The following is a 12,807-nucleotide window of genomic DNA, read 5'->3' as shown; positions in this document are numbered from 1 at the left end:
CCCTGCTGATGCCCTTCTACATTAAGCATATTTTTAAAAATGTGTTTAATTGGGTATGTTAAATACTCTTTTTAATGACTAAAAAGCTCGTGACATATCAGTCTTATTTATCTTCCAAGGTCAGCAACATTTTCTGCTGGTTTTCTTGTTGAGAACTGTGCGACATATAGAGTAGAAGAAAACGTTTAAATGTTAAGCCAAGATACTAAAACGCCATTAGACCTTGAAGATAAAAATGAGTGCATCTGATAATGGCTCTATTTGATATTTCATAATGGGCTGATAATGACATTACAATGGAAATATTCCTGATAATTACAACAATTAAAAACACATCTGTCTCCTAACCTTCATTTAGATGGGATTTATCCGCCATTTCAAGAAAGAATGAAAAATGAGAAAGTTGAGCGCTCTTAATTATGGTCCATATAATTAAAGGCCTTGGAGACACAATATTAAGACAAAAGAGAAGTCTGCTAATCTTATAACAAAGAGGCTTTACATATAAATCTTTTCTTATTACTTAACAAAACCCCACTTTAGAAATACAAGTCTGACTCTTTCTTTCAGTTGAAACAAGTTAAACACACTAAATCAGGAATTAAAATGAGGACTTCAGCTTTTAATATACATTTTAATAAGCACCGACACTTTCACTGACTCTTGATATTTATTTCAATTGCGAGGTCCCTGAGAGACACTGGGACATTTCCAATATACATCTCAGTGAGCACAGCAGAGGCAGACACGAACACGAATTCTTCCCCCCCTGAAAAGCACCAGCCTGTATCCGTTGCTTCAGACAGAAATTTAAACTACGCATCACCAAACGTTGCCTTATCTAGGTCAGAACCGACATGACTCGAGTCTGATTTGGCAGTGGCAGCAGTCACATGTTTCATTCATCATCGCGGTGGTAAACCCTCGACAGTTTCACTTCACTGTAATTAATATAAAACCATAACGATGTAGCCCGTAGTGAGCACACGAGGTCCTTTCATTCAGCATGAGGCACCAAGCCAGGTTTGGCTAGATATCTTCCACTCCTCTAGCCAGTCTGTCAGTGTCACATTTTTAAGAGACATGAGGATAATTTGTAATATTTTGTTGAGGTGCACTCCACATAGTTGTGGTGAACTGGCATCAGTCCTAACGTGGGTGGTGAATTAGGAAGTTGGCGGAAAGATGTCTTCTGTCTATGCCAACTGTAAATTTTTATGTCCTATCATTTTCCACTTGTAAAAGCAAACTCAGTTTTTCCTGGAAGGCAAAATGAGTTTGCATATTGGTCTGTGGTCAGATCAAAATTCTGAGCGCAACCTTTAAGGAAGGAGTGCTCAGTGGAGATGGAGTTTAAATGTGGAGAAAGTCCAAGGCAAAAAACCCCAAAAGAAAACCTTACTGATATGATCAAATACTGTTTGTCGTAGAAACACATTTACTTAACACGTCTAACCCAACAGACCTTAAAAGCACCCACCTGCATCATTTATTACCTTAAGAGGTAATGAACAGTGTAGGTGGGCTGGAGGCACGGCTCTATTTAACCGAGCAGTTGATTAATTGTAAAGTTTCCAGTTAATAACTACTTGTCAGTCAAATCTGAACTCGCCTTGGCCTAGACCTGTAGCTTGGAGGTTAGTGCATTGTATAGAAATTATACTACAAGCGGATTTTAATTTTGCAGCATTGTATTCAGATAGTTGTTGGTCTTCGATTATATCACATTTGCTGTGACCAGAATAACTCAGATCCAGTAGACTTACATGCTGTGAAGGTAAGAAGACCTTTAATTATGTCGGCTAGCTTGTTTGTGCTAAGTGCACTGCTGCTGTTGTGACTTAGTCAGCCAACTGTTTGCTAGTTAGTGGCAATGCAATTTAAATACAGGCACAACAACTGTACCTTTTACCACTTAGCTGTTGATAACACCGTAGCATGGGATACAGTGGCAACGGGCTAGCTAACCCAGATTTCTTGTTCACTTTTGGTAGCTTACACTTGCTGTGGTGCAATGTTAGCATTCCTCTAAAATCAGTTTTAAGGTGTACTCATACTAGACATGGTTACTTTGTCTTTTGTTCCTGGGCCTAACTTGCACACTAGTCACATAAACTTCACTTTACTGGTCAGTTATGCTCAGGTGCAGCACAATCACCAGATCTGTTACTTATGATAGCTTTCGATATAAAAATTATTTTTTAGTAGCTAGGTATCATAGGCTTCTGGCGCTGATTTGGGCAGCATATGCCTACTGGGACATAACCAGTATATCTCAGTAAGCTTTCCACTAGCATTGGAAAAACTCTACGTGGTGCAGTTGCTGCGATAGCTCCAGCCTGACTCACTGATGAGAAAGGCAGTAAGAGTTGGGTATGGAAGTACTTTGCATTAAGAGCTACTTTTGCTGTGCCGTTATTCACAAGGGTTCTTGCAGCACATAGCTCCACTGGTTTGATTTGGCAGATTTTTTTTATACCAGATACCCTTCCTGACAACACCCCAGGGGGAACTGTGTCTTCTCCAAGAGTCAAACGTGGGATCATTCACTTGTAATGATACAAGTGAATGAATGATAAATGTATTAACCACTATGCAATGCTGTTGTGCAGCTATGCTCCACGGGCTGAAGTGCTTGAAATGACTAATGTTACACAAATACTGACGCTAACATAATGTAACTAATATTATAGCTTGCATTGATGTTAACAGGCTACTCAGCAACCTTCCTAACATTTCAAGTCATGTCAACAAAACATAATGTTAACATTTCAAAAACATCCCTAGGTCAGTGACTTAAAACCAGTTGTGTAATTCAACTCTTCTTGGTACCAAACACTAAATTTCTGCTACTAAGTGAGTACTAGTGAGTATACCCTCAGTTTAGATGCCCAACAGGCACCTGATAAGGATGATTTTTTAGTCTCATTAGATCAGTCATTACAAACATCCTCTATACCACAAAATGCTGTAGTTAATGTTCCTTAATCTTAGATAGTTGCCCACACTGTCAAACTCAGTGGAGAAAAGCTGAATAAGTACTGACATAAGCGAGCACTTAGACTAAGTTTGTTCTGATTTGCCACTCTTCTTTTTCTTTGAGTAAGCCAAGTTATCCAGCAGCTCATCATCAAGCTGGGATTTTTGGGGAGTTTCTTGTATTGTTCGAATCTCTCATACTCCAGACCTGCACGTCTACTTAGTGCTAGGGTAAGTTAGGCACATCCGGATCGGCTTTTCTGATTTGTTCAACCTGAGCTGACCAAAGACCCAGATTATGAAATATCCTGTTTTTACTGGTTCAACAGCTTGAGAATGAGGATCAGGCTGCTGAACCAGTAAAAACAGGCTTGCTCAGTTCCAACGCCAATGTTAGCCACAAGCCCTTTGATCTTTGTTTGCATGTGTGTTTTGTGATGTGTAGTAAAGTGAGGGACATTGATTAAACATTATTTGCATCCAGTGCTCCCAGACCAGTTAAAGGAATAAGGGAGAATGGATATCAATAATGTTAAAGATAAACTGAGTTAATTTCTTTAGAAGATGTCTAACACTGAAGGACAAACAGATTGATTAAAATCGACAAATGAAAGGAAAAACCAGCCTGAAGTGTATTTAAGGTATTGCATCACCACATGTTGTCGGAAAAGCTAAATTGCCCTTTAACATCGATTCTACGTGTCTCACTGAGAGACATTCAAAAAGATATTCAGTTTTTTTGTGCTTTGATTATGGATGAGACTCTCCTGTCCCTCCGAGGCCTGGGAACATGATCGCAAACAGCACAGCAGACCTACCGACTCCCCTCGCTGCAGGGGTCGAGGGTTCAGGTTCTTCCTTTAATCTGTCACTGATCTGTATCTTGTTTGTCATGAAGGATGGAGACGACTTACTCGTATTCCACCCGATAAACTTGTTTGTTGTGTTTTGCCTTGTCAGACACAAATCATCATCTATCTTCACTTTGGTCGAGGTTGGCTTCACCTGAGGTCAGGGCACACTTGATAACACCTTGATATCTCCTTCTTATCGGCTATCTAAATTACAACCGCCCGGGACCACCGTGGGGAGCTACACGAGCGCATACCAAACATACCGGTGTCACCCTTCCCTCAGTCCTTGCAGTGTGACTTGAAGCTCAGCCAAGCTTGATAAACACTGACAGTTGAAGCGAGGTATTTCCATGACTGACGGTTATTGACTCAGCGATATGGTGATTTGTTTCTGCGCTGCGGCGCAATTGATTAGCCATAAGGAAACTCAGGAGACGTTATTGGATTGCTATTCAGAAAGATTGAGTGTCAGTCTCCATCGGATTCCAAATCTCATCCATCTCCTTTTTTCACTCTCTGGGTTTCTCTCTTCAGAATATATTAGTCATTTTCAATAATAACAGCCTGATATGGAGGCGTCTCCTGTCCTCCATTTGATATTCTATATCCATGGCTAAATAATGATGGATCCACGGGCTTGTCTTGTTCACCTGTCACACTGTTCCTTCCTTCTCCATCTTTGCGCGTCAATGCCTTGCGGGTGCCTCGCCTGTCTCGCTTCCTTTCTGTCTGTCTGCTGCCTCCATGCTCTGACATTAAGGAACCACTCCACAAACTTTACACCTGACGACCAGTTAACTTGTGAGAGGTGGACTTCCAGAAGTAGACTGTAAAATTACATTTCTGTCCCTACAGGTACACTCTACACATAAGTACGCCCTGGGGCCTCCAGGTAATTATGTGTACCTTTTCAAGGCCTACAAATGTACATATACTGTATCGCCCTAAGCAGCAAATGGTCCAGTTTAGGGCTGGGCTATATCATACCGTTCACGGTAATACGGTGTAATTTTGGGCAACGATAGGAAAATGAAATATTGCGATAGAATATGGGTAAAACCGCATGCGCAGTGCATTTGTTTACATACGCACATGGCGGCGACGCAGAATGAGAAGAGCGAAAGTGGATCGTTGAATGAAACGGATGAACCAGAATTGGTTTGTAAAAATGCTGCAGCTTCAGTGGTGTGGAACTGGTTTAGCTTTCGTCCGTCAGATACACAACAAAGCACTATTTTTGGTAGAGCATGCTAGCGAGCCGTCGTTATTACCGTGTTGTTTGGAAAATACGGCACACTTAAAATCAATCCTTTGATTTTTCTGAAAGTCGACAGTGCCCCTTATAATCCAAGGGGCCTTATGTATGAATTCTGGTTGTGTTTACTGACCTCTAAACGATTTTATGTCGTACACAGCGCTTGAAAATCTGTCAAATGTTTTAGTACGACTTTGCTAAGCTACAAAGCCGCACCGCTTGTTGGATTGTCGGAGCATTACGGCTATATTAGGCAGGCGCCTCGCGGAGTGATACGTACTGTGCTTCAACATAATATTACCGTATTGTGTGTGTATAACCTCTTTTTAAGTTTTGTGGATATTATACATGGTTATGCTGAGGATATGTCGGCCAGTTTCCACTGGAAATGCCTTTTGGTTAAACTGTCGGCGAGGAATTTGCACTGTTACGTTTTTATATAACTTTAATGCACATAAAAAACAGCTGCTTGTTTAAGTGAAAATACATTGATGGGGTTTTTTGCACTAATAAAGTTGTGGAGTTGTAAAGTATTTTGTCTAGTGTCAATTATATCGTCAGTTATATTGTTATATCGCAAATTTTCAAATGTATATCGTGATAAATATTTTTGGTCATATCGCCCTGCTCTAGTCCAGTTGCATTTTTAAGGGTGCACTTTTTATGTAAGTTAAATGAAAATTATGCATTTTGACAAGTTTTATTCTGTATCTCTTTTGTATACTGAGCACACAGTTGGTGCAGAGAATAGCAACGTTGCCTCACAGCAAGAAGGTTCTGGCTTAAATTGGACAAAGTCTGTGTAGTGTCTGATGGCACTTCTGTGAGAAAAGGTACTTGTCTGGTGAATCCACAGCAAGTGAGTGGGTATTGTGTGTTCTGCCTGCATGGCTCTATTCAGGCACACTAAGCCTAAACCAAGGATTTCTAGTAGTGAGGACACACCTTAAGCAGACTATTTTCTGCTATGTTACAGTGATTGAGCTGAAAAAGGCGAGACAGAAATTTGTCAGTTTTGAGCCTAATATGTGGCTTGTATTACTTCTGTTCATCAATCATCGTCATCCATCACTTTTTATTTACATGATCAGTGCAAACATCTGAAAGCTACTTTGCAAAATCAGGAATAACATACTGGCAAAATAACTTTAAAGGGACGTAGTCTGCTGTTTTCTAACTGCACTTTTCCATTATTTTACATTGCAATACTTCCATTTGAAGTAAATTATTACTTTTCTAACACTGGGTTTTTATTCTGCCCCTCACTTCCTCCTCTGTCTTTTCTCCTATCCCTGTAAGGCCAACCTGATTCTTAAGCCAACTTTCTTTCTGATTGCCTCTCACAAATCAAAGGTTTGACTAGCAAGTGGGTGGAGCTTCTGTGTCCACAGCCACAGCTGGGCGAAAGTTACCACATCAAGGCTATCTCCTCTCGTTGACATCATACAAGTCCAAAACCGAGTGTTTGTAGAGCAGTCTGAAGCCTTATAGCTTTTGGTTCACAGCGATCAGTTCAACATATGCTAACCTCGTTATTTGAAACATCGGCTCTGTTTAATATCAGGATTTACTAGCATTATATGTGCTGTAGAATAAATAAAAGCATTTTAACAGATCTGTGTGGACTGAAATAACATTATATCTATTATGACAACAGTTTATAACCAGTTTATAATCCATTGTGATCCATTAAATGAAGCTCTGGTTTCTCAGGCTCCTGCATTGGCTCGACCAGCGTGGTAATTTTCCCAAAGTGCTTGAACTTCCTGATTTTCTATGGTTGCATTAATAACCGATTCGAATGATCCTCCTTAATAATTTCTATAGTTATTCTTCATTCATAGTTTATCCTTCTGTGTGGTTTAACACAAGCATAAACCAATCATCACACTTTATAATTCCACTCTTAACTGTTAACTGGTGACTCATACATGTCATGATTAGTCTTTTTTTTCATACCGTGTCCATTACCTAATAGCATTTTAGATTTTATTTTCTTTATTTGTAACCACATTCTTTTTTTGTTTTGTTAATAATTCCAGTATTGATGACATGCAGGTGGGAAAGCCACGTGTGGCATGCTGGGTAATAAGTGACAGCCTGCTCTGTTGTCAAAGCTGACAGTGACTAGCTCTGATTCTGGAGTACGATGTGTATTCTCTGAAGCAACCTTATGTTTTGGCTTTTCTCTTTCTAGCTGAACTTTAAGGAGACTTGTGCCTCAACATTGATCTGTTCAGTTCTATAAATCTAACCTATATATAAAAATATAGTTCTTATTATACAAAACTGTGCAAAAGTCTTGCACAGTTTATATGCAAATATTATGTATGACCACCTTTATTCTTCAGCACAGTCTGAACTCTCTTAGGCGGCTTTCTTGTTATTTCTTTAAGGAGTCTTCAGGAATAGTTCTCCAGGCTTCTTGAAGGACATTCAAAGCTCTTCTTTGGATGTTTCTGCCTTTTGTTCTATTCTCGGTCAACATGATCCCACACTGCTTCAATAATGTTGAGGTCCAGGCTCTGGGGCGGCCAATCCATGACTGATAATGTTCCACTTCGTGCTTTAACTGCATTGGCAGTGTGTTTTCAGCATTGTTATGCTGAGAGTTGAATCACTTTTGACAAGATCACCAACACGCCTGGCTGATCCCCAAACCATGACACGGCCTCCACCTTGTTTCACAGGTGGCTTACTAAACACAAAGACATGGAAAGGGTCAGGTACAAGAACTGGACTGAAAATGAGTGAAAAAGCAGGAAAGGTCCACAGAAAAACTTTCAGAACACTTTAAAAATTTACAAAAAAATCTGTCTGCTTGCAACAAACTATAAAGAAATGAGGGATGGCTCGGGACTGTGCACAGTACTATAACTTGGGCCATAAACTGCATGTTTCCATCTTTTCATAATGGACAGCCAACCAAAAGCAATATTACAAAAGGAAAGACATTTGTAGCAAATTTTACTACACAGCAGTGAAGATCCGAAAGTTTCCAAAATGACCAGATGAGCAAAGACATTTTAAGAGTTGGATGTGCACATACGGAGGCACATTATAGACATTTAGTGAAACAGTACAGCTATAAAAAGATTGTCTGAGGGTTGATTGTTTACATGCGTATAAATTGAGAAGGATACCAACTGTGTGTTGTCTGTGAAACCGTCAACCAGTGTTGCTTCCTATTTACATTAAAGCCACTTTAAAGGGACAAAAGAGTAAAAATGCCAGTTTTCACATGGCATGTCTTCTCTCTTTAGCCACTATTTCCCACAGCATTTAATCTCAAGGAGACAAAGCTAGAGTCCATATTGCATTTGCTGGTGAATATCAAGGTCAGTTTGTTTCCAAAGGATGCACAATGAAGCAAATGTCATTTAAAGGTTTGTGTGAGTGTGTGTCTGTGTGTGGGGCGAGGCAGGACATTCACTTACATGACTAACACAGATGTTACCTTTGTGGTCAGAAGGCTGTAAGTCAATTAGGTTTTGCTAATGGGGGCCAAGTGCTTAGCTGTGTCCAACACACACACTCACACAAACACACGCACGCACGATATTGATAAGATTACCATGGTAATGTGAATACATCAGGGTTAAACCACATTAAGGGAGACGCCTTTCTCGATGATCTTTGCCTCTTTTTTTTTTAGCTGCTAGCCATCTCAGCCTGAGTGCCCTCCTCTGCCTCTTCCTATGTTTGTTAATAGAACCTTTCTTCTTTCATGTCCCCCTATTTCCTTCTGTCTTCATGCTGTTTCTCCCACAGCAGATGCACGGTAAATCCTCCTTTGTGGCTCTTTACATCGCTAACTTCCTCTTCCCATCTGTCTCCCCAACTATTTTCCTCTCACTCTTTGTCTTTCTCCATTCAGCTGAGATGCTCGCATGGTGGGGTTTTTTCTACAGAAATAAATACAAAATCCTTTATCTTTCAGATTTTCTTTTGTATTTACGCTCTTTATAAGCTTTGTTTTTATCGGCGAAGTAAAGGAGAAAGTCATGAATAAAATGAGGTTGATTGATGAATAAACCGCTTGTTATTGGCATAAAAAGATGGCATTATTTCAACAACTGATTAAAAAAATAAGGGTCATTGTCATGAAGAGAATCCATTCATTCATTCATTCATTCTTTTTTTTTTTGCCATTTAACCAGGTTCGGGTGATGCTGGCAGTACACTAAGCAGACAAACCCAGACTTCCCTCTCTCCGGCCACCTCTTCCAGCCCTCCGAGGGGACATTCCCAAGCCAGCCGAGAGATATAACCCCTTCAGTGTTCCTGGGTCTGCCCTGGAGCTTCCTCCCGGTAGGACATGACCAAAACACCTCTCCCAGGAAGCGTCCAGGAGGCACCCTAGTCAGCCAAACCACTTTTAATGGTTCCTTTCGATGTGGAGGAGAGGCAGCTCTACTCTGAGAATAAAAGCAATACAAATCATACTAATGCTGTATATGTAGCCAAACATGATATTTCCTTTATGCCATAGTACTTCATTGTTATCTAAAATGTGGTAAATAACTGAACCACACTCTTAAATTGTTTGATGAGTTTCTTCAAAGTGGACATCAGAGACATCAAACACTGCATTTTATTTTATCCCTACATACACTGTTCTCCTAATATACATCTTCAGTAATAATCAGTTTGACTCTGACCACTCAGTAACCTTTGGGGATTAAAAAACAGAAGTGCCAAAAGCTGCAGTTCTTCTAATGGCCACTTGAGGCTCCAAAAGCAAGTCAGGTGCCATAGACTCCCATGTTAAAAAAACCCAACCTTAGAGCAGAAAATAAACCTGTTTATAGCCCGGTACAAAAAATACAAAAACAGTTTCCTCCTCTACAAAAAATGTACAATGTATATATTTAATTAAAACACACTTGTTTTAATTTTGCTAAGGTTTAAAATTAGGGCATCCGGACACAGGCAGTGTCAGCAGTGGAGAGCTGCATGTTATTTTGCAATCTATTTACATCTAGCAGCACGTTCCTGGACAGAGCCCTGTAAATGTCCTGCATATAACTTATTTAGCCAGTTACAAATACAGTACAGATTACAGGTTTTAATAATGTTTACATACAGCGCCACCATCTAGGATTGATAAGTTGGGGTTGGTAGAGCTGCTCTGACTTTCTAAATTGGAAGTCCGACTTGAGGGGGCTTTGGTATTGGAACTCCAGACTAGAAACTTCAAACCATCAGGCATCATCTCCACTATTCCAGTCAGTGAACTGAATCTCATAAACTGTTTGTGTTGTTGCTACCTTTTAGGGCATTTTAATGCAATTATCTCACTTTTAATGTGACCTATTGTGGGCTACAGAGCATCCAAAAAGTTTCTCTCTTAGTTTTGTCGAGTGAAATTCTAATGCTTTATTCATTTTTGAATAGCACTAATTAGCAAATATGTGCATCTGCGTGCTTCACTTTTGCTACTAAATTAGCTCCGTACCCTCTCAATTAAACACGCTCACTTCTGGCTCCAAAAAAACAAAATAACAAAACAGCACGATGACCCAAAATGCTGAAACCAGAAACCAACAGTTGTTCTAATGATTTCTATACATCCAACTTTTACATAAAGTCTGCACTTCCAGCTGAATGCTACAATAAGCATGAGGAAAATTAGAAAGTACCCCTGCAGGCTAATGCTTATTTGGTTTGTGCTCTAACCCTGCATTAAATGTGTTAACACTGAGGAAAATATGGATTAATGCCAATTTTAATCCTTTGAGGAAAACGAGCCATGCAGGGAAAGCAGCGCGTTGACTTTATCCACGGTATTAATGCACGCTATATAATCAATTGCCCGTGGATGATGTAATAACATAGTGTGTCTTCAGTCACAGTTAGAGCATGCATACATAATGACACAATCCTTCTCGTTCTGTTGTGCGTTGTGGTGGTACATAAAACTGCAGTTCCTTGCCGTGCAACACTTTTATCTCCCTCCTATGGAAAAAAAAAACCTCACGCTCTCTCTCATTAGGATGCACTTGTCCTCCAGTGTTTTCTCTCCCCAGTTTGTCGAGTGCTGTTCTTTCTCTCAGAGGCCAAGTGATAAAGGCCCCACAGAGTAAACAAGGCATGGAGAATGGCTTCTTGTCTTTTTTTATTATTGTGTACTAATGCAGCGCTCATTCCTGCTGTGATGAAGCAGCGTTGGAGCCCACCTTGCGAGGGGCGGTCTCATACAGACTCGAGCTGTACGCAGGAAAGACAAACACTTAAACATGCCAATTTACATGCACACGGGAGTCCCCGATTTTTAATATCAACCATCAGAGAACACGCCCAAAAAGATTAGCCACAACATCTGCAGTAGCATTTTTTAAGTAGCTGGATTCCAGTTGTAATTTAAAAAAAAAAAATCACCCCACATGTCAGGTATTGTCTTGCAGCCTGGAAAATATGTGTAGTAACACCCCCTCTTTATGTGTGTCTCTTTTTTTTTGGTCTCCAGACTAAAAAGAGGGGTGGGGGGCTTTTTGGAGGGAACGGGGTGGCGAAGGTCACTTTGATGTGACTATAAAGACACACAGCAGGCCAGTGGAAAGAGATGAAAGGGACGGAGCAGAAGTAAAATAGATCCTGGTGGAAAAGCAAAGGAGTAGGAGATGCATTGCTCTCTCCCTCTCTCTGTCTGTTTTTTTTTTTCTTTCTCTGCAAAATACAAAGGATAATGATGCTGTTTCATAAACAAGAGGTGACCAGGGAATAGAGCAGGCATCTTGCAATTAAAGCGAGCAAACAACAGTTTTTTGAACCAAGCTGACAGCAGCTATGAGGCAGTAGCTTCTGAGCAGTGGAGCCATCTTGCACACGAAGGAAGCGAAGCTCATATCTGAATAAAAAAATAAAAAAAAACCCTGCAACTTATTAAGCAGGTTGATACATTACCATTCATCAAAATAGGGCATTTGGCAACTGCTGATCAGCCACTGATTTATTTAGTGAGTGATTAATAAATTCTGCTTTATTTAAACAGACTGCGCTCGGAGAGGCTTTTTGGATATGCCATAATTAAGCAAATGAGATCTGTCTAGATTGCTGTCATATGTGCAGGTTTTCTGCGTGGTGATCTTAATATTTTAATCATTTTAATGTATGTATAATCTAACGTTGAGTTTGTTTATATTTACAGCGTGTTCCTAAAGATTGCCTGGAGCTTGGATTCCTCACCCTCCTGGCTTCATGCAGTTGCCTGCCCCCATTAGGCTCAGATGTGTACTGCAAATGAATCACCCTGTACAGAGACGAGGTTTGGCTGGATATCAGCCCAGACTGCAGTCAGTGTTTTATTATTATTATTTCTCCTTTCTGAATGGGTGACAGACTGAGCTCAGTAATCACAAAATGCCAGATTAAGTTTATTACAGCTTAAATCAACGCCGGACAGAAACACCACCCCACCGAAGATCGTTAAAGCTGGTGCCTCTGGGGTTGTTTCCTTAAACTGAAAACGTTGCATTCCAGTATAAATTTATTTAGCCGTTCCCTCTGTCTGTCTGTCTGCAGAAGCTGTTTGTGACTGCAGCTGAAAGTGTTTTGATGATTGAGCTGTTTCTGGTATTGAAGGTAGCACAGAAGCTCACATACACAGAGAGAGAAAGTGAGGGAGGAGGAGTGGTAAGACAGCAGACAGACACCAGATGTTTCCGTAAAAAAATTCAACCAGTCAGCAAGAACAGCAGAGGCAATATCTGCAGTACA

The 12,807-nt window shown here is 40.3% G+C and overlaps 1 long non-coding RNA gene across 1 annotated transcript; it reads left to right on the top strand.

The window, feature by feature from the left end:
- The first annotated feature begins 1,540 nt into the window (after positions 1-1,540).
- LOC146360891 (uncharacterized) lies at positions 1,541-12,496 on the top strand. The gene is made up of 3 exons (XR_014799510.1): positions 1,541-1,777; positions 9,249-9,399; positions 12,239-12,496. It is a non-coding gene; the product is annotated as an uncharacterized LOC146360891 (long non-coding RNA).
- Positions 12,497-12,807: the final 311 nt, after the last annotated feature.

This window comes from Perissodus microlepis, chromosome 23, assembly GCF_051167445.1.
Source record: "Perissodus microlepis isolate ML-2025 ecotype Zambia chromosome 23, ASM5116744v1, whole genome shotgun sequence".
Lineage (NCBI taxonomy): Eukaryota > Metazoa > Chordata > Actinopteri > Cichliformes > Cichlidae > Perissodus > Perissodus microlepis.
This window is presented reverse-complemented; position numbering and strand designations above follow the sequence as displayed.